Below are 22,278 nucleotides of genomic sequence, written 5' to 3'. Positions count from 1 at the left end.
GCCAGCAGATGGAGACACTGGGGGATAATTTTCTAAGGATTTATACTGATTTTTCCTGTCTGAATTTGTCGCACAGAAAGTTGCAGGCCAAATATGTGTGACATTTCTGCGACTTTAGCTTCTAGAGCATTTTTACAACATTATACATAGGTGCTGAATACATAAAAAGCGACTGTTCAGCGACAGACAAGTCGCATCGGCTGAAAGTAGGCCAGAATGTCAGTCCATGTTGGAGCAGGTTTAGATACAGTCTAAAGTATAGATCTCAAAGTCTGTGCACAGAATTTAGCAAGGGCCTCGCACCTTCTGATGCATCAGGTAGGTGCACAATAGCATAGCCTAACCCTCTGTACTTTGGTCTATATTGATGCGGGACATAGACAGCCAGCTGATGACCAATCCATTAGTGCAATGGATGGCTGGAAGCATTTGTCTTTGCCTTTGCAATACCACAGAAGCAATGCATGGTCAATGTACAGCAATGACACACCTGTGTGAACAGCCAGGAGACCCCCCCCCCCCATGTTATGTTACATAGTTACATAGTTAGTACGGTCGAAAAAAGACATATGTCCATCAAGTTCAACCAGGGAATTAAGGGGTAGGGGTGTGGCGCGATATTGGGGAAGGGATGAGATTTTATATTTCTTCATAAGCATTAATCTTATTTTGTCAATTAGGAACATTCAGCACCCACCCGCTATCAAGGCAGCTGCCTATCATGTCATGCCCTACCTGCACAGGTGTGCTGGCTACTCAAATGATCCAATTAAGGAGGCCATTTAGTCAGCAGCAGCAGAAGTCCTGTGCCTGGACGCTCCAACAGCGGCCAGACACAAGCAGAAGCAGCAGAAGCAGCAGCAGCAGCACCACCTTTTGTTTTTTGGCTGCAGCAGCAAGGCCCACAGGGCTGGCTAGCTGGCTAGCCAGCAAGCAGGTAGCAATGAAAGTAGGAATCTTTCTTTTTAACCCTGTAAGGGGGTGGTGCACTGTACCCGAAGATACTGCCATATCGGGTCAATGCATAGGGCGACGGAAGCAAGCTTCGAAATCGGCCCCCGTTCTCAAAAATCCATTTAATATATGGTCCCCAGATAGGGGACGTATCAGATATTAAACTGATAAGAACAGATACTACACTTGATCTTAGCCAAAAGGCCGAGAAGCGATAACCGTGAAAGGGGCGGGCCCAACAAGGTCCCCTTCATGGGCACTATCACTGCTTGCTGTCAGGGAGGCTGCCAGACAATTTTCCATGCACACTCTGGGCTGGGGGGCAGTCAACCACCAGTACACACAGCAGAACCTAAACCCATACCATTATTGCTAAGCAGCAAGACAGGGGCCCATTGCACTCCCACGGGGCCTTTTTAAATGCAATCCATAACCCGGATTTGCCAGGAACCCTTCTTACTCCTCCTACTTGCATGTGACACTGGGCTTAGGATCTGCATAGGAAACACACACACAAGCACACACCTACCTTTGTTGCCTGCAGATGCCTCCTTGGCTGTCCCCAAACGGTATCAAACCAACACCCACGGGAAGCTGTAAGCATAGAGGACATGCCTGCACCCCATTGGACTTACCTGTGTGGGTTAAATCCGGGTTATTTGACAACCTATGGCGGTGATGGTTCTGCTCAGGCAGAGCAGTGCTGATGCTCCTCATAAAGCTGTCGCTGCTGTGAAGGTTCTAGGTGACATCACAAATCCCTATGGTTACATACACAACAAAGCTGGGTTGTTGTTGTTTACACTCTGCAAGGCCTGTGGAAGTCAGTGACATCATAGCACTGTAGTTCTGAGGGTTCTAGATGGATGCAACAATCTCCTGTTGCTTCTATGAAGGCCATAATAGACGACATCACCAAACAGCTCCATAGTCACATACACAGCAAAGGAGAGATGTTGTTTACACCTAGTGATGTCAGTGGTATTGAGTGACATCACAGCACAGTGCTAAGGCTCCTGGGCCTGGACACAGCAGCGGCTGCAATATCTCAACGGAGAATACGTTTATATATATGTGTGTGTGTGCGCGTATATATATATATATATATATATATATATATATTTCTCCGCCGAAATCACTTTTAAACCCATTTCCACCTTTTTTTCCCTTCTCTTCCTCTTACTTTTTTTTCACGTTTTTTTACGTTTTTCTCCTTTTCGCCTCTTTTCTGGGCGTATTATTCTTCTTTTTCTTCTTTTTTTTCGTCTAATGCATACCCCATCAGTGCAGCAATGCTTATTCAATACCGCCAGCAGATGGAGACACTGGGGGATAATTTTCTAAGGATTTATACTGATTTTTCCTGTCTGAATTTGTCGCACAGAAAGTTGCAGGCCAAATATGTGTGACATTTCTGCGACTTTAGCTTCTAGAGCATTTTTACAACATTATACATAGGTGTTGAATACATAAAAAGCGACTGTTCAGCGACAGACAAGTCGCATCGGCTGAAAGTAGGCCAGAATGTCAGTCCATGTTGGAGCAGGTTTAGATACAGTCTAAAGTATAGATCTCAAAGTCTGTGCACAGAATTTAGCAAGGGCCTCGCACCTTCTGATGCATCAGGTAGGTGCACAATAGCATAGCCTAACCCTCTGTACTTTGGTCTATATTGATGCGGGACATAGACAGCCAGCTGATGACCAATCCATTAGTGCAATGGATGGCTGGAAGCATTTGTCTTTGCCTTTGCAATACCACAGAAGCAATGCATGGTCAATGTACAGCAATGACACACCTGTGTGAACAGCCAGGAGACCCCCCCCCCCCATGTTATGTTACATAGTTACATAGTTAGTACGGTCGAAAAAAGACATATGTCCATCAAGTTCAACCAGGGAATTAAGGGGTAGGGGTGTGGCGCGATATTGGGGAAGGGATGAGATTTTATATTTCTTCATAAGCATTAATCTTATTTTGTCAATTAGGAACATTCAGCACCCACCCGCTATCAAGGCAGCTGCCTATCATGTCATGCCCTACCTGCACAGGTGTGCTGGCTACTCAAATGATCCAATTAAGGAGGCCATTTAGTCAGCAGCAGCAGAAGTCCTGTGCCTGGACGCTCCAACAGCGGCCAGACACAAGCAGAAGCAGCAGAAGCAGCAGCAGCAGCACCACCTTTTGTTTTTTGGCTGCAGCAGCAAGGCCCACAGGGCTGGCTAGCTGGCTAGCCAGCAAGCAGGTAGCAATGAAAGTAGGAATCTTTCTTTTTAACCCTGTAAGGGGGTGGTGCACTGTACCCGAAGATACTGCCATATCGGGTCAATGCATAGGGCGACGGAAGCAAGCTTCGAAATCGGCCCCCGTTCTCAAAAATCCATTTAATATATGGTCCCCAGATAGGGGACGTATCAGATATTAAACTGATAAGAACAGATACTACACTTGATCTTAGCCAAAAGGCCGAGAAGCGATAACCGTGAAAGGGGCGGGCCCAACAAGGTCCCCTTCATGGGCACTATCACTGCTTGCTGTCAGGGAGGCTGCCAGACAATTTTCCATGCACACTCTGGGCTGGGGGGCAGTCAACCACCAGTACACACAGCAGAACCTAAACCCATACCATTATTGCTAAGCAGCAAGACAGGGGCCCATTGCACTCCCACGGGGCCTTTTTAAATGCAATCCATAACCCGGATTTGCCAGGAACCCTTCTTACTCCTCCTACTTGCATGTGACACTGGGCTTAGGATCTGCATAGGAAACACACACACAAGCACACACCTACCTTTGTTGCCTGCAGATGCCTCCTTGGCTGTCCCCAAACGGTATCAAACCAACACCCACGGGAAGCTGTAAGCATAGAGGACATGCCTGCACCCCATTGGACTTACCTGTGTGGGTTAAATCCGGGTTATTTGACAACCTATGGCGGTGATGGTTCTGCTCAGGCAGAGCAGTGCTGATGCTCCTCATAAAGCTGTCGCTGCTGTGAAGGTTCTAGGTGACATCACAAATCCCTATGGTTACATACACAACAAAGCTGGGTTGTTGTTGTTTACACTCTGCAAGGCCTGTGGAAGTCAGTGACATCATAGCACTGTAGTTCTGAGGGTTCTAGATGGATGCAACAATCTCCTGTTGCTTCTATGAAGGCCATAATAGACGACATCACCAAACAGCTCCATAGTCACATACACAGCAAAGGAGAGATGTTGTTTACACCTAGTGATGTCAGTGGTATTGAGTGACATCACAGCACAGTGCTAAGGCTCCTGGGCCTGGACACAGCAGCGGCTGCAATATCTCAACGGAGAATACGTTTATATATATGTGTGTGTGTGCGCGTATATATATATATATATATATATATATATATATATATATATATATATATTTCTCCGCCGAAATCACTTTTAAACCCATTTCCACCTTTTTTTCCCTTCTCTTCCTCTTACTTTTTTTTCACGTTTTTTTACGTTTTTCTCCTTTTCGCCTCTTTTCTGGGCGTATTATTCTTCTTTTTCTTCTTTTTTTTCGTCTAATGCATACCCCATCAGTGCAGCAATGCTTATTCAATACCGCCAGCAGATGGAGACACTGGGGGATAATTTTCTAAGGATTTATACTGATTTTTCCTGTCTGAATTTGTCGCACAGAAAGTTGCAGGCCAAATATGTGTGACATTTCTGCGACTTTAGCTTCTAGAGCATTTTTACAACATTATACATAGGTGCTGAATACATAAAAAGCGACTGTTCAGCGACAGACAAGTCGCATCGGCTGAAAGTAGGCCAGAATGTCAGTCCATGTTGGAGCAGGTTTAGATACAGTCTAAAGTATAGATCTCAAAGTCTGTGCACAGAATTTAGCAAGGGCCTCGCACCTTCTGATGCATCAGGTAGGTGCACAATAGCATAGCCTAACCCTCTGTACTTTGGTCTATATTGATGCGGGACATAGACAGCCAGCTGATGACCAATCCATTAGTGCAATGGATGGCTGGAAGCATTTGTCTTTGCCTTTGCAATACCACAGAAGCAATGCATGGTCAATGTACAGCAATGACACACCTGTGTGAACAGCCAGGAGACCCCCCCCCCCCATGTTATGTTACATAGTTACATAGTTAGTACGGTCGAAAAAAGACATATGTCCATCAAGTTCAACCAGGGAATTAAGGGGTAGGGGTGTGGCGCGATATTGGGGAAGGGATGAGATTTTATATTTCTTCATAAGCATTAATCTTATTTTGTCAATTAGGAACATTCAGCACCCACCCGCTATCAAGGCAGCTGCCTATCATGTCATGCCCTACCTGCACAGGTGTGCTGGCTACTCAAATGATCCAATTAAGGAGGCCATTTAGTCAGCAGCAGCAGAAGTCCTGTGCCTGGACGCTCCAACAGCGGCCAGACACAAGCAGAAGCAGCAGAAGCAGCAGCACCACCTTTTGTTTTTTGGCTGCAGCAGCAAGGCCCACAGGGCTGGCTAGCTGGCTAGCCAGCAAGCAGGTAGCAATGAAAGTAGGAATCTTTCTTTTTAACCCTGTAAGGGGGTGGTGCACTGTACCCGAAGATACTGCCATATCGGGTCAATGCATAGGGCGACGGAAGCAAGCTTCGAAATCGGCCCCCGTTCTCAAAAATCCATTTAATATATGGTCCCCAGATAGGGGACGTATCAGATATTAAACTGATAAGAACAGATACTACACTTGATCTTAGCCAAAAGGCCGAGAAGCGATAACCGTGAAAGGGGCGGGCCCAACAAGGTCCCCTTCATGGGCACTATCACTGCTTGCTGTCAGGGAGGCTGCCAGACAATTTTCCATGCACACTCTGGGCTGGGGGGCAGTCAACCACCAGTACACACAGCAGAACCTAAACCCATACCATTATTGCTAAGCAGCAAGACAGGGGCCCATTGCACTCCCACGGGGCCTTTTTAAATGCAATCCATAACCCGGATTTGCCAGGAACCCTTCTTACTCCTCCTACTTGCATGTGACACTGGGCTTAGGATCTGCATAGGAAACACACACACAAGCACACACCTACCTTTGTTGCCTGCAGATGCCTCCTTGGCTGTCCCCAAACGGTATCAAACCAACACCCACGGGAAGCTGTAAGCATAGAGGACATGCCTGCACCCCATTGGACTTACCTGTGTGGGTTAAATCCGGGTTATTTGACAACCTATGGCGGTGATGGTTCTGCTCAGGCAGAGCAGTGCTGATGCTCCTCATAAAGCTGTCGCTGCTGTGAAGGTTCTAGGTGACATCACAAATCCCTATGGTTACATACACAACAAAGCTGGGTTGTTGTTGTTTACACTCTGCAAGGCCTGTGGAAGTCAGTGACATCATAGCACTGTAGTTCTGAGGGTTCTAGATGGATGCAACAATCTCCTGTTGCTTCTATGAAGGCCATAATAGACGACATCACCAAACAGCTCCATAGTCACATACACAGCAAAGGAGAGATGTTGTTTACACCTAGTGATGTCAGTGGTATTGAGTGACATCACAGCACAGTGCTAAGGCTCCTGGGCCTGGACACAGCAGCGGCTGCAATATCTCAACGGAGAATACGTTTATATATATGTGTGTGTGTGCGCGTATATATATATATATATATATATATATATATATATATATTTCTCCGCCGAAATCACTTTTAAACCCATTTCCACCTTTTTTTCCCTTCTCTTCCTCTTACTTTTTTTTCACGTTTTTTTACGTTTTTCTCCTTTTCGCCTCTTTTCTGGGCGTATTATTCTTCTTTTTCTTCTTTTTTTTCGTCTAATGCATACCCCATCAGTGCAGCAATGCTTATTCAATACCGCCAGCAGATGGAGACACTGGGGGATAATTTTCTAAGGATTTATACTGATTTTTCCTGTCTGAATTTGTCGCACAGAAAGTTGCAGGCCAAATATGTGTGACATTTCTGCGACTTTAGCTTCTAGAGCATTTTTACAACATTATACATAGGTGCTGAATACATAAAAAGCGACTGTTCAGCGACAGACAAGTCGCATCGGCTGAAAGTAGGCCAGAATGTCAGTCCATGTTGGAGCAGGTTTAGATACAGTCTAAAGTATAGATCTCAAAGTCTGTGCACAGAATTTAGCAAGGGCCTCGCACCTTCTGATGCATCAGGTAGGTGCACAATAGCATAGCCTAACCCTCTGTACTTTGGTCTATATTGATGCGGGACATAGACAGCCAGCTGATGACCAATCCATTAGTGCAATGGATGGCTGGAAGCATTTGTCTTTGCCTTTGCAATACCACAGAAGCAATGCATGGTCAATGTACAGCAATGACACACCTGTGTGAACAGCCAGGAGACCCCCCCATGTTATGTTACATAGTTACATAGTTAGTACGGTCGAAAAAAGACATATGTCCATCAAGTTCAACCAGGGAATTAAGGGGTAGGGGTGTGGCGCGATATTGGGGAAGGGATGAGATTTTATATTTCTTCATAAGCATTAATCTTATTTTGTCAATTAGGAACATTCAGCACCCACCCGCTATCAAGGCAGCTGCCTATCATGTCATGCCCTACCTGCACAGGTGTGCTGGCTACTCAAATGATCCAATTAAGGAGGCCATTTAGTCAGCAGCAGCAGAAGTCCTGTGCCTGGACGCTCCAACAGCGGCCAGACACAAGCAGAAGCAGCAGAAGCAGCAGCAGCAGCACCACCTTTTGTTTTTTGGCTGCAGCAGCAAGGCCCACAGGGCTGGCTAGCTGGCTAGCCAGCAAGCAGGTAGCAATGAAAGTAGGAATCTTTCTTTTTAACCCTGTAAGGGGGTGGTGCACTGTACCCGAAGATACTGCCATATCGGGTCAATGCATAGGGCGACGGAAGCAAGCTTCGAAATCGGCCCCCGTTCTCAAAAATCCATTTAATATATGGTCCCCAGATAGGGGACGTATCAGATATTAAACTGATAAGAACAGATACTACACTTGATCTTAGCCAAAAGGCCGAGAAGCGATAACCGTGAAAGGGGCGGGCCCAACAAGGTCCCCTTCATGGGCACTATCACTGCTTGCTGTCAGGGAGGCTGCCAGACAATTTTCCATGCACACTCTGGGCTGGGGGGCAGTCAACCACCAGTACACACAGCAGAACCTAAACCCATACCATTATTGCTAAGCAGCAAGACAGGGGCCCATTGCACTCCCACGGGGCCTTTTTAAATGCAATCCATAACCCGGATTTGCCAGGAACCCTTCTTACTCCTCCTACTTGCATGTGACACTGGGCTTAGGATCTGCATAGGAAACACACACACAAGCACACACCTACCTTTGTTGCCTGCAGATGCCTCCTTGGCTGTCCCCAAACGGTATCAAACCAACACCCACGGGAAGCTGTAAGCATAGAGGACATGCCTGCACCCCATTGGACTTACCTGTGTGGGTTAAATCCGGGTTATTTGACAACCTATGGCGGTGATGGTTCTGCTCAGGCAGAGCAGTGCTGATGCTCCTCATAAAGCTGTCGCTGCTGTGAAGGTTCTAGGTGACATCACAAATCCCTATGGTTACATACACAACAAAGCTGGGTTGTTGTTGTTTACACTCTGCAAGGCCTGTGGAAGTCAGTGACATCATAGCACTGTAGTTCTGAGGGTTCTAGATGGATGCAACAATCTCCTGTTGCTTCTATGAAGGCCATAATAGACGACATCACCAAACAGCTCCATAGTCACATACACAGCAAAGGAGAGATGTTGTTTACACCTAGTGATGTCAGTGGTATTGAGTGACATCACAGCACAGTGCTAAGGCTCCTGGGCCTGGACACAGCAGCGGCTGCAATATCTCAACGGAGAATACGTTTATATATATGTGTGTGTGTGCGCGTATATATATATATATATATATATATATATATATATATTTCTCCGCCGAAATCACTTTTAAACCCATTTCCACCTTTTTTTCCCTTCTCTTCCTCTTACTTTTTTTTCACATTTTTTTACGTTTTTCTCCTTTTCGCCTCTTTTCTGGGCGTATTATTCTTCTTTTTCTTCTTTTTTTTCGTCTAATGCATACCCCATCAGTGCAGCAATGCTTATTCAATACCGCCAGCAGATGGAGACACTGGGGGATAATTTTCTAAGGATTTATACTGATTTTTCCTGTCTGAATTTGTCGCACAGAAAGTTGCAGGCCAAATATGTGTGACATTTCTGCGACTTTAGCTTCTAGAGCATTTTTACAACATTATACATAGGTGCTGAATACATAAAAAGCGACTGTTCAGCGACAGACAAGTCGCATCGGCTGAAAGTAGGCCAGAATGTCAGTCCATGTTGGAGCAGGTTTAGATACAGTCTAAAGTATAGATCTCAAAGTCTGTGCACAGAATTTAGCAAGGGCCTCGCACCTTCTGATGCATCAGGTAGGTGCACAATAGCATAGCCTAACCCTCTGTACTTTGGTCTATATTGATGCGGGACATAGACAGCCAGCTGATGACCAATCCATTAGTGCAATGGATGGCTGGAAGCATTTGTCTTTGCCTTTGCAATACCACAGAAGCAATGCATGGTCAATGTACAGCAATGACACACCTGTGTGAACAGCCAGGAGACCCCCCCCCCCATGTTATGTTACATAGTTACATAGTTAGTACGGTCGAAAAAAGACATATGTCCATCAAGTTCAACCAGGGAATTAAGGGGTAGGGGTGTGGCGCGATATTGGGGAAGGGATGAGATTTTATATTTCTTCATAAGCATTAATCTTATTTTGTCAATTAGGAACATTCAGCACCCACCCGCTATCAAGGCAGCTGCCTATCATGTCATGCCCTACCTGCACAGGTGTGCTGGCTACTCAAATGATCCAATTAAGGAGGCCATTTAGTCAGCAGCAGCAGAAGTCCTGTGCCTGGACGCTCCAACAGCGGCCAGACACAAGCAGAAGCAGCAGAAGCAGCAGCAGCAGCACCACCTTTTGTTTTTTGGCTGCAGCAGCAAGGCCCACAGGGCTGGCTAGCTGGCTAGCCAGCAAGCAGGTAGCAATGAAAGTAGGAATCTTTCTTTTTAACCCTGTAAGGGGGTGGTGCACTGTACCCGAAGATACTGCCATATCGGGTCAATGCATAGGGCGACGGAAGCAAGCTTCGAAATCGGCCCCCGTTCTCAAAAATCCATTTAATATATGGTCCCCAGATAGGGGACGTATCAGATATTAAACTGATAAGAACAGATACTACACTTGATCTTAGCCAAAAGGCCGAGAAGCGATAACCGTGAAAGGGGCGGGCCCAACAAGGTCCCCTTCATGGGCACTATCACTGCTTGCTGTCAGGGAGGCTGCCAGACAATTTTCCATGCACACTCTGGGCTGGGGGGCAGTCAACCACCAGTACACACAGCAGAACCTAAACCCATACCATTATTGCTAAGCAGCAAGACAGGGGCCCATTGCACTCCCACGGGGCCTTTTTAAATGCAATCCATAACCCGGATTTGCCAGGAACCCTTCTTACTCCTCCTACTTGCATGTGACACTGGGCTTAGGATCTGCATAGGAAACACACACACAAGCACACACCTACCTTTGTTGCCTGCAGATGCCTCCTTGTCTGTCCCCAAACGGTATCAAACCAACACCCACGGGAAGCTGTAAGCATAGAGGACATGCCTGCACCCCATTGGACTTACCTGTGTGGGTTAAATCCGGGTTATTTGACAACCTATGGCGGTGATGGTTCTGCTCAGACAGAGCAGTGCTGATGCTCCTCATAAAGCTGTCGCTGCTGTGAAGGTTCTAGGTGACATCACAAATCCCTATGGTTACATACACAACAAAGCTGGGTTGTTGTTGTTTACACTCTGCAAGGCCTGTGGAAGTCAGTGACATCATAGCACTGTAGTTCTGAGGGTTCTAGATGGATGCAACAATCTCCTGTTGCTTCTATGAAGGCCATAATAGACGACATCACCAAACAGCTCCATAGTCACATACACAGCAAAGGAGAGATGTTGTTTACACCTAGTGATGTCAGTGGTATTGAGTGACATCACAGCACAGTGCTAAGGCTCCTGGGCCTGGACACAGCAGCGGCTGCAATATCTCAACGGAGAATACGTTTATATATATGTGTGTGTGTGCGCGTATATATATATATATATATATATATATATATATATATATATATTTCTCCGCCGAAATCACTTTTAAACCCATTTCCACCTTTTTTTCCCTTCTCTTCCTCTTACTTTTTTTTCACGTTTTTTTACGTTTTTCTCCTTTTCGCCTCTTTTCTGGGCGTATTATTCTTCTTTTTCTTCTTTTTTTTCGTCTAATGCATACCCCATCAGTGCAGCAATGCTTATTCAATACCGCCAGCAGATGGAGACACTGGGGGATAATTTTCTAAGGATTTATACTGATTTTTCCTGTCTGAATTTGTCGCACAGAAAGTTGCAGGCCAAATATGTGTGACATTTCTGCGACTTTAGCTTCTAGAGCATTTTTACAACATTATACATAGGTGCTGAATACATAAAAAGCGACTGTTCAGCGACAGACAAGTCGCATCGGCTGAAAGTAGGCCAGAATGTCAGTCCATGTTGGAGCAGGTTTAGATACAGTCTAAAGTATAGATCTCAAAGTCTGTGCACAGAATTTAGCAAGGGCCTCGCACCTTCTGATGCATCAGGTAGGTGCACAATAGCATAGCCTAACCCTCTGTACTTTGGTCTATATTGATGCGGGACATAGACAGCCAGCTGATGACCAATCCATTAGTGCAATGGATGGCTGGAAGCATTTGTCTTTGCCTTTGCAATACCACAGAAGCAATGCATGGTCAATGTACAGCAATGACACACCTGTGTGAACAGCCAGGAGACCCCCCCCCCCCCCCCCATGTTATGTTACATAGTTACATAGTTAGTACGGTCGAAAAAAGACATATGTCCATCAAGTTCAACCAGGGAATTAAGGGGTAGGGGTGTGGCGCGATATTGGGGAAGGGATGAGATTTTATATTTCTTCATAAGCATTAATCTTATTTTGTCAATTAGGAACATTCAGCACCCACCCGCTATCAAGGCAGCTGCCTATCATGTCATGCCCTACCTGCACAGGTGTGCTGGCTACTCAAATGATCCAATTAAGGAGGCCATTTAGTCAGCAGCAGCAGAAGTCCTGTGCCTGGACGCTCCAACAGCGGCCAGACACAAGCAGAAGCAGCAGAAGCAGCAGCAGCAGCACCACCTTTTGTTTTTTGGCTGCAGCAGCAAGGCCCACAGGGCTGGCTAGCTGGCTAGCCAGCAAGCAGGTAGCAATGAAAGTAGGAATCTTTCTTTTTAACCCTGTAAGGGGGTGGTGCACTGTACCCGAAGATACTGCCATATCGGGTCAATGCATAGGGCGACGGAAGCAAGCTTCGAAATCGGCCCCCGTTCTCAAAAATCCATTTAATATATGGTCCCCAGATAGGGGACGTATCAGATATTAAACTGATAAGAACAGATACTACACTTGATCTTAGCCAAAAGGCCGAGAAGCGATAACCGTGAAAGGGGCGGGCCCAACAAGGTCCCCTTCATGGGCACTATCACTGCTTGCTGTCAGGGAGGCTGCCAGACAATTTTCCATGCACACTCTGGGCTGGGGGGCAGTCAACCACCAGTACACACAGCAGAACCTAAACCCATACCATTATTGCTAAGCAGCAAGACAGGGGCCCATTGCACTCCCACGGGGCCTTTTTAAATGCAATCCATAACCCGGATTTGCCAGGAACCCTTCTTACTCCTCCTACTTGCATGTGACACTGGGCTTAGGATCTGCATAGGAAACACACACACAAGCACACACCTACCTTTGTTGCCTGCAGATGCCTCCTTGGCTGTCCCCAAACGGTATCAAACCAACACCCACGGGAAGCTGTAAGCATAGAGGACATGCCTGCACCCCATTGGACTTACCTGTGTGGGTTAAATCCGGGTTATTTGACAACCTATGGCGGTGATGGTTCTGCTCAGGCAGAGCAGTGCTGATGCTCCTCATAAAGCTGTCGCTGCTGTGAAGGTTCTAGGTGACATCACAAATCCCTATGGTTACATACACAACAAAGCTGGGTTGTTGTTGTTTACACTCTGCAAGGCCTGTGGAAGTCAGTGACATCATAGCACTGTAGTTCTGAGGGTTCTAGATGGATGCAACAATCTCCTGTTGCTTCTATGAAGGCCATAATAGACGACATCACCAAACAGCTCCATAGTCACATACACAGCAAAGGAGAGATGTTGTTTACACCTAGTGATGTCAGTGGTATTGAGTGACATCACAGCACAGTGCTAAGGCTCCTGGGCCTGGACACAGCAGCGGCTGCAATATCTCAACGGAGAATACGTTTATATATATGTGTGTGTGTGCGCGTATATATATATATATATATATATATATATATATTTCTCCGCCGAAATCACTTTTAAACCCATTTCCACCTTTTTTTCCCTTCTCTTCCTCTTACTTTTTTTTCACGTTTTTTTACGTTTTTCTCCTTTTCGCCTCTTTTCTGGGCGTATTATTCTTCTTTTTCTTCTTTTTTTTCGTCTAATGCATACCCCATCAGTGCAGCAATGCTTATTCAATACCGCCAGCAGATGGAGACACTGGGGGATAATTTTCTAAGGATTTATACTGATTTTTCCTGTCTGAATTTGTCGCACAGAAAGTTGCAGGCCAAATATGTGTGACATTTCTGCGACTTTAGCTTCTAGAGCATTTTTACAACATTATACATAGGTGCTGAATACATAAAAAGCGACTGTTCAGCGACAGACAAGTCGCATCGGCTGAAAGTAGGCCAGAATGTCAGTCCATGTTGGAGCAGGTTTAGATACAGTCTAAAGTATAGATCTCAAAGTCTGTGCACAGAATTTAGCAAGGGCCTCGCACCTTCTGATGCATCAGGTAGGTGCACAATAGCATAGCCTAACCCTCTGTACTTTGGTCTATATTGATGCGGGACATAGACAGCCAGCTGATGACCAATCCATTAGTGCAATGGATGGCTGGAAGCATTTGTCTTTGCCTTTGCAATACCACAGAAGCAATGCATGGTCAATGTACAGCAATGACACACCTGTGTGAACAGCCAGGAGACCCCCCCCCCCCCCCCCCCCATGTTATGTTACATAGTTACATAGTTAGTACGGTCGAAAAAAGACATATGTCCATCAAGTTCAACCAGGGAATTAAGGGGTAGGGGTGTGGCGCGATATTGGGGAAGGGATGAGATTTTATATTTCTTCATAAGCATTAATCTTATTTTGTCAATTAGGAACATTCAGCACCCACCCGCTATCAAGGCAGCTGCCTATCATGTCATGCCCTACCTGCACAGGTGTGCTGGCTACTCAAATGATCCAATTAAGGAGGCCATTTAGTCAGCAGCAGCAGAAGTCCTGTGCCTGGACGCTCCAACAGCGGCCAGACACAAGCAGAAGCAGCAGAAGCAGCAGCAGCAGCACCACCTTTTGTTTTTTGGCTGCAGCAGCAAGGCCCACAGGGCTGGCTAGCTGGCTAGCCAGCAAGCAGGTAGCAATGAAAGTAGGAATCTTTCTTTTTAACCCTGTAAGGGGGTGGTGCACTGTACCCGAAGATACTGCCATATCGGGTCAATGCATAGGGCGACGGAAGCAAGCTTCGAAATCGGCCCCCGTTCTCAAAAATCCATTTAATATATGGTCCCCAGATAGGGGACGTATCAGATATTAAACTGATAAGAACAGATACTACACTTGATCTTAGCCAAAAGGCCGAGAAGCGATAACCGTGAAAGGGGCGGGCCCAACAAGGTCCCCTTCATGGGCACTATCACTGCTTGCTGTCAGGGAGGCTGCCAGACAATTTTCCATGCACACTCTGGGCTGGGGGGCAGTCAACCACCAGTACACACAGCAGAACCTAAACCCATACCATTATTGCTAAGCAGCAAGACAGGGGCCCATTGCACTCCCACGGGGCCTTTTTAAATGCAATCCATAACCCGGATTTGCCAGGAACCCTTCTTACTCCTCCTACTTGCATGTGACACTGGGCTTAGGATCTGCATAGGAAACACACACACAAGCACACACCTACCTTTGTTGCCTGCAGATGCCTCCTTGGCTGTCCCCAAACGGTATCAAACCAACACCCACGGGAAGCTGTAAGCATAGAGGACATGCCTGCACCCCATTGGACTTACCTGTGTGGGTTAAATCCGGGTTATTTGACAACCTATGGCGGTGATGGTTCTGCTCAGGCAGAGCAGTGCTGATGCTCCTCATAAAGCTGTCGCTGCTGTGAAGGTTCTAGGTGACATCACAAATCCCTATGGTTACATACACAACAAAGCTAGGTTGTTGTTGTTTACACTCTGCAAGGCCTGTGGAAGTCAGTGACATCATAGCACTGTAGTTCTGAGGGTTCTAGATGGATGCAACAATCTCCTGTTGCTTCTATGAAGGCCATAATAGACGACATCACCAAACAGCTCCATAGTCACATACACAGCAAAGGAGAGATGTTGTTTACACCTAGTGATGTCAGTGGTATTGAGTGACATCACAGCACAGTGCTAAGGCTCCTGGGCCTGGACACAGCAGCGGCTGCAATATCTCAACGGAGAATACGTTTATATATATGTGTGTGTGTGCGCGTATATATATATATATATATATATATATATATATATATATTTCTCCGCCGAAATCACTTTTAAACCCATTTCCACCTTTTTTTCCCTTCTCTTCCTCTTACTTTTTTTTCACGTTTTTTTACGTTTTTCTCCTTTTCGCCTCTTTTCTGGGCGTATTATTCTTCTTTTTCTTCTTTTTTTTCGTCTAATGCATACCCCATCAGTGCAGCAATGCTTATTCAATACCGCCAGCAGATGGAGACACTGGGGGATAATTTTCTAAGGATTTATACTGATTTTTCCTGTCTGAATTTGTCGCACAGAAAGTTGCAGGCCAAATATGTGTGACATTTCTGCGACTTTAGCTTCTAGAGCATTTTTACAACATTATACATAGGTGCTGAATACATAAAAAGCGACTGTTCAGCGACAGACAAGTCGCATCGGCTGAAAGTAGGCCAGAATGTCAGTCCATGTTGGAGCAGGTTTAGATACAGTCTAAAGTATAGATCTCAAAGTCTGTGCACAGAATTTAGCAAGGGCCTCGCACCTTCTGATGCATCAGGTAGGTGCACAATAGCATAGCCTAACCCTCTGTACTTTGGTCTATATTGATGCGGGACATAGACAGCCAGCTGATGACCAATCCATTAGTGCAATGGATGGCTGGAAGCATTTGTCTTTGCCTTTGCAATACCACAGAAGCAATGCATGGTCAATGTACAGCAATGACACACCTGTGTGAACAGCCAGGAGACCCCCCCCCCCCCCCCCCCCATGTTATGTTACATAGTTACATAGTTAGTACGGTCGAAAAAAGACATATGTCCATCAAGTTCAACCAGGGAATTAAGGGGTAGGGGTGTGGCGCGATATTGGGGAAGGGATGAGATTTTATATTTCTTCATAAGCATTAATCTTATTTTGTCAATTAGGAACATTCAGCACCCACCCGCTATCAAGGCAGCTGCCTATCATGTCATGCCCTACCTGCACAGGTGTGCTGGCTACTCAAATGATCCAATTAAGGAGGCCATTTAGTCAGCAGCAGCAGAAGTCCTGTGCCTGGACGCTCCAACAGCGGCCAGACACAAGCAGAAGCAGCAGAAGCAGCAGCAGCAGCACCACCTTTTGTTTTTTGGCTGCAGCAGCAAGGCCCACAGGGCTGGCTAGCTGGCTAGCCAGCAAGCAGGTAGCAATGAAAGTAGGAATCTTTCTTTTTAACCCTGTAAGGGGGTGGTGCACTGTACCCGAAGATACTGCCATATCGGGTCAATGCATAGGGCGACGGAAGCAAGCTTCGAAATCGGCCCCCGTTCTCAAAAATCCATTTAATATATGGTCCCCAGATAGGGGACGTATCAGATATTAAACTGATAAGAACAGATACTACACTTGATCTTAGCCAAAAGGCCGAGAAGCGATAACCGTGAAAGGGGCGGGCCCAACAAGGTCCCCTTCATGGGCACTATCACTGCTTGCTGTCAGGGAGGCTGCCAGACAATTTTCCATGCACACTCTGGGCTGGGGGGCAGTCAACCACCAGTACACACAGCAGAACCTAAACCCATACCATTATTGCTAAGCAGCAAGACAGGGGCCCATTGCACTCCCACGGGGCCTTTTTAAATGCAATCCATAACCCGGATTTGCCAGGAACCCTTCTTACTCCTCCTACTTGCATGTGACACTGGGCTTAGGATCTGCATAGGAAACACACACACAAGCACACACCTACCTTTGTTGCCTGCAGATGCCTCCTTGGCTGTCCCCAAACGGTATCAAACCAACACCCACGGGAAGCTGTAAGCATAGAGGACATGCCTGCACCCCATTGGACTTACCTGTGTGGGTTAAATCCGGGTTATTTGACAACCTATGGCGGTGATGGTTCTGCTCAGGCAGAGCAGTGCTGATGCTCCTCATAAAGCTGTCGCTGCTGTGAAGGTTCTAGGTGACATCACAAATCCCTATGGTTACATACACAACAAAGCTAGGTTGTTGTTGTTTACACTCTGCAAGGCCTGTGGAAGTCAGTGACATCATAGCACTGTAGTTCTGAGGGTTCTAGATGGATGCAACAATCTCCTGTTGCTTCTATGAAGGCCATAATAGACGACATCACCAAACAGCTCCATAGTCACATACACAGCAAAGGAGAGATGTTGTTTACACCTAGTGATGTCAGTGGTATTGAGTGACATCACAGCACAGTGCTAAGGCTCCTGGGCCTGGACACAGCAGCGGCTGCAATATCTCAACGGAGAATACGTTTATATATATGTGTGTGTGTGCGCGTATATATATATATATATATATATATATATATATATATATATTTCTCCGCCGAAATCACTTTTAAACCCATTTCCACCTTTTTTTCCCTTCTCTTCCTCTTACTTTTTTTTCACGTTTTTTTACGTTTTTCTCCTTTTCGCCTCTTTTCTGGGCGTATTATTCTTCTTTTTCTTCTTTTTTTTCGTCTAATGCATACCCCATCAGTGCAGCAATGCTTATTCAATACCGCCAGCAGATGGAGACACTGGGGGATAATTTTCTAAGGATTTATACTGATTTTTCCTGTCTGAATTTGTCGCACAGAAAGTTGCAGGCCAAATATGTGTGACATTTCTGCGACTTTAGCTTCTAGAGCATTTTTACAACATTATACATAGGTGCTGAATACATAAAAAGCGACTGTTCAGCGACAGACAAGTCGCATCGGCTGAAAGTAGGCCAGAATGTCAGTCCATGTTGGAGCAGGTTTAGATACAGTCTAAAGTATAGATCTCAAAGTCTGTGCACAGAATTTAGCAAGGGCCTCGCACCTTCTGATGCATCAGGTAGGTGCACAATAGCATAGCCTAACCCTCTGTACTTTGGTCTATATTGATGCGGGACATAGACAGCCAGCTGATGACCAATCCATTAGTGCAATGGATGGCTGGAAGCATTTGTCTTTGCCTTTGCAATACCACAGAAGCAATGCATGGTCAATGTACAGCAATGACACACCTGTGTGAACAGCCAGGAGACCCCCCCCCCCCCCCCCCATGTTATGTTACATAGTTACATAGTTAGTACGGTCGCAAAAAGACATATGTCCATCAAGTTCAACCAGGGAATTAAGGGGTAGGGGTGTGGCGCGATATTGGGGAAGGGATGAGATTTTATATTTCTTCATAAGCATTAATCTTATTTTGTCAATTAGGAACATTCAGCACCCACCCGCTATCAAGGCAGCTGCCTATCATGTCATGCCCTACCTGCACAGGTGTGCTGGCTACTCAAATGATCCAATTAAGGAGGCCATTTAGTCAGCAGCAGCAGAAATCCTGTGCCTGGACGCTCCAACAGCGGCCAGACACAAGCAGAAGCAGCAGAAGCAGCAGCAGCAGCACCACCTTTTGTTTTTTGGCTGCAGCAGCAAGGCCCACAGGGCTGGCTAGCTGGCTAGCCAGCAAGCAGGTAGCAATGAAAGTAGGAATCTTTCTTTTTAACCCTGTAAGGGGGTGGTGCACTGTACCCGAAGATACTGCCATATTGGGTCAATGCATAGGGCGACGGAAGCAAGCTTCGAAATCGGCCCCCGTTCTCAAAAATCCATTTAATATATGGTCCCCAGATAGGGGACGTATCAGATATTAAACTGATAAGAACAGATACTACACTTGATCTTAGCCAAAAGGCCGAGAAGCGATAACCGTGAAAGGGGCGGGCCCAACAAGGTCCCCTTCATGGGCACTATCACTGCTTGCTGTCAGGGAGGCTGCCAGACAATTTTCCATGCACACTCTGGGCTGGGGGGCAGTCAACCACCAGTACACACAGCAGAACCTAAACCCATACCATTATTGCTAAGCAGCAAGACAGGGGCCCATTGCACTCCCACGGGGCCTTTTTAAATGCAATCCATAACCCGGATTTGCCAGGAACCCTTCTTACTCCTCCTACTTGCATGTGACACTGGGCTTAGGATCTGCATAGGAAACACACACACAAGCACACACCTACCTTTGTTGCCTGCAGATGCCTCCTTGGCTGTCCCCAAACGGTATCAAACCAACACCCACGGGAAGCTGTAAGCATAGAGGACATGCCTGCACCCCATTGGACTTACCTGTGTGGGTTAAATCCGGGTTATTTGACAACCTATGGCGGTGATGGTTCTGCTCAGGCAGAGCAGTGCTGATGCTCCTCATAAAGCTGTCGCTGCTGTGAAGGTTCTAGGTGACATCACAAATCCCTATGGTTACATACACAACAAAGCTGGGTTGTTGTTGTTTACACTCTGCAAGGCCTGTGGAAGTCAGTGACATCATAGCACTGTAGTTCTGAGGGTTCTAGATGGATGCAACAATCTCCTGTTGCTTCTATGAAGGCCATAATAGACGACATCACCAAACAGCTCCATAGTCACATACACAGCAAAGGAGAGATGTTGTTTACACCTAGTGATGTCAGTGGTATTGAGTGACATCACAGCACAGTGCTAAGGCTCCTGGGCCTGGACACAGCAGCGGCTGCAATATCTCAACGGAGAATACGTTTATATATATGTGTGTGTGTGCGCGTATATATATATATATATATATATATATATATATATATATATATATATATTTCTCCGCCGAAATCACTTTTAAACCCATTTCCACCTTTTTTTCCCTTCTCTTCCTCTTACTTTTTTTTCACGTTTTTTTACGTTTTTCTCCTTTTCGCCTCTTTTCTGGGCGTATTATTCTTCTTTTTCTTCTTTTTTTTCGTCTAATGCATACCCCATCAGTGCAGCAATGCTTATTCAATACCGCCAGCAGATGGAGACACTGGGGGATAATTTTCTAAGGATTTATACTGATTTTTCCTGTCTGAATTTGTCGCACAGAAAGTTGCAGGCCAAATATGTGTGACATTTCTGCGACTTTAGCTTCTAGAGCATTTTTACAACATTATACATAGGTGCTGAATACATAAAAAGCGACTGTTCAGCGACAGACAAGTCGCATCGGCTGAAAGTAGGCCAGAATGTCAGTCCATGTTGGAGCAGGTTTAGATACAGTCTAAAGTATAGATCTCAAAGTCTGTGCACAGAATTTAGCAAGGGCCTCGCACCTTCTGATGCATCAGGTAGGTGCACAATAGCATAGCCTAACCCTCTGTACTTTGGTCTATATTGATGCGGGACATAGACAGCCAGCTGATGACCAATCCATTAGTGCAATGGATGGCTGGAAGCATTTGTCTTTGCCTTTGCAATACCACAGAAGCAATGCATGGTCAATGTACAGCAATGACACACCTGTGTGAACAGCCAGGAGACCCCCCCCCCCCCCCCCCCCCCCCATGTTATGTTACATAGTTACATAGTTAGTACGGTCGAAAAAAGACATATGTCCATCAAGTTCAACCAGGGAATTAAGGGGTAGGGGTGTGGCGCGATATTGGGGAAGGGATGAGATTTTATATTTCTTCATAAGCATTAATCTTATTTTGTCAATTAGGAACATTCAGCACCCACCCGCTATCAAGGCAGCTGCCTATCATGTCATGCCCTACCTGCACAGGTGTGCTGGCTACTCAAATGATCCAATTAAGGAGGCCATTTAGTCAGCAGCAGCAGAAGTCCTGTGCCTGGACGCTCCAACAGCGGCCAGACACAAGCAGAAGCAGCAGAAGCAGCAGCAGCAGCACCACCTTTTGTTTTTTGGCTGCAGCAGCAAGGCCCACAGGGCTGGCTAGCTGGCTAGCCAGCAAGCAGGTAGCAATGAAAGTAGGAATCTTTCTTTTTAACCCTGTAAGGGGGTGGTGCACTGTACCCGAAGATACTGCCATATCGGGTCAATGCATAGGGCGACGGAAGCAAGCTTCGAAATCGGCCCCCGTTCTCAAAAATCCATTTAATATATGGTCCCCAGATAGGGGACGTATCAGATATTAAACTGATAAGAACAGATACTACACTTGATCTTAGCCAAAAGGCCGAGAAGCGATAACCGTGAAAGGGGCGGGCCCAACAAGGTCCCCTTCATGGGCACTATCACTGCTTGCTGTCAGGGAGGCTGCCAGACAATTTTCCATGCACACTCTGGGCTGGGGGGCAGTCAACCACCAGTACACACAGCAGAACCTAAACCCATACCATTATTGCTAAGCAGCAAGACAGGGGCCCATTGCACTCCCACGGGGCCTTTTTAAATGCAATCCATAACCCGGATTTGCCAGGAACCCTTCTTACTCCTCCTACTTGCATGTGACACTGGGCTTAGGATCTGCATAGGAAACACACACACAAGCACACACCTACCTTTGTTGCCTGCAGATGCCTCCTTGGCTGTCCCCAAATGGTATCAAACCAACACCCACGGGAAGCTGTAAGCATAGAGGACATGCCTGCACCCCATTGGACTTACCTGTGTGGGTTAAATCCGGGTTATTTGACAACCTATGGCGGTGATGGTTCTGCTCAGGCAGAGCAGTGCTGATGCTCCTCATAAAGCTGTCGCTGCTGTGAAGGTTCTAGGTGACATCACAAATCCCTATGGTTACATACACAACAAAGCTGGGTTGTTGTTGTTTACACTCTGCAAGGCCTGTGGAAGTCAGTGACATCATAGCACTGTAGTTCTGAGGGTTCTAGATGGATGCAAC

At 46.2% G+C, this 22,278-nt stretch overlaps 10 non-coding genes across 10 annotated transcripts; all 10 read right to left on the bottom strand.

Annotated features, from left to right (window-relative positions):
- Positions 1–979: 979 nt before the first annotated feature.
- LOC130307476 (U2 spliceosomal RNA) lies at positions 980–1,170 on the bottom strand. Its single transcript, XR_008856653.1, has one exon. It is a non-coding gene; the product is annotated as a U2 spliceosomal RNA (small nuclear RNA).
- A 2,071-nt stretch (positions 1,171–3,241) lies between these two features.
- Positions 3,242–3,432, bottom strand: LOC130307474 (U2 spliceosomal RNA). Its single transcript, XR_008856650.1, has one exon. It is a non-coding gene; the product is annotated as a U2 spliceosomal RNA (small nuclear RNA).
- Positions 3,433–5,513: 2,081 nt separating this feature from the next.
- On the bottom strand, positions 5,514–5,704 carry LOC130307473 (U2 spliceosomal RNA). Its single transcript, XR_008856649.1, has one exon. It is a non-coding gene; the product is annotated as a U2 spliceosomal RNA (small nuclear RNA).
- Positions 5,705–7,776: 2,072 nt separating this feature from the next.
- Positions 7,777–7,967, bottom strand: LOC130307472 (U2 spliceosomal RNA). Its single transcript, XR_008856648.1, has one exon. It is a non-coding gene; the product is annotated as a U2 spliceosomal RNA (small nuclear RNA).
- Positions 7,968–10,041: 2,074 nt separating this feature from the next.
- LOC130307471 (U2 spliceosomal RNA) lies at positions 10,042–10,232 on the bottom strand. The gene has a single exon (XR_008856647.1). It is a non-coding gene; the product is annotated as a U2 spliceosomal RNA (small nuclear RNA).
- A 2,086-nt stretch (positions 10,233–12,318) lies between these two features.
- LOC130307470 (U2 spliceosomal RNA) lies at positions 12,319–12,509 on the bottom strand. The gene has a single exon (XR_008856646.1). It is a non-coding gene; the product is annotated as a U2 spliceosomal RNA (small nuclear RNA).
- A 2,079-nt stretch (positions 12,510–14,588) lies between these two features.
- On the bottom strand, positions 14,589–14,779 carry LOC130307468 (U2 spliceosomal RNA). Its single transcript, XR_008856645.1, has one exon. It is a non-coding gene; the product is annotated as a U2 spliceosomal RNA (small nuclear RNA).
- Positions 14,780–16,864: 2,085 nt separating this feature from the next.
- Positions 16,865–17,055, bottom strand: LOC130307467 (U2 spliceosomal RNA). The gene has a single exon (XR_008856644.1). It is a non-coding gene; the product is annotated as a U2 spliceosomal RNA (small nuclear RNA).
- Positions 17,056–19,140: 2,085 nt separating this feature from the next.
- Positions 19,141–19,331, bottom strand: LOC130307494 (U2 spliceosomal RNA). The gene has a single exon (XR_008856672.1). It is a non-coding gene; the product is annotated as a U2 spliceosomal RNA (small nuclear RNA).
- Positions 19,332–21,430: 2,099 nt separating this feature from the next.
- On the bottom strand, positions 21,431–21,621 carry LOC130307466 (U2 spliceosomal RNA). The gene has a single exon (XR_008856643.1). It is a non-coding gene; the product is annotated as a U2 spliceosomal RNA (small nuclear RNA).
- Positions 21,622–22,278: the final 657 nt, after the last annotated feature.

This window comes from Hyla sarda, unplaced genomic scaffold, assembly GCF_029499605.1.
Source record: "Hyla sarda isolate aHylSar1 unplaced genomic scaffold, aHylSar1.hap1 scaffold_1426, whole genome shotgun sequence".
Lineage (NCBI taxonomy): Eukaryota > Metazoa > Chordata > Amphibia > Anura > Hylidae > Hyla > Hyla sarda.
Note: the sequence above shows the minus strand (reverse complement) of the source record. Positions and strands in the feature narration are given on the sequence as shown.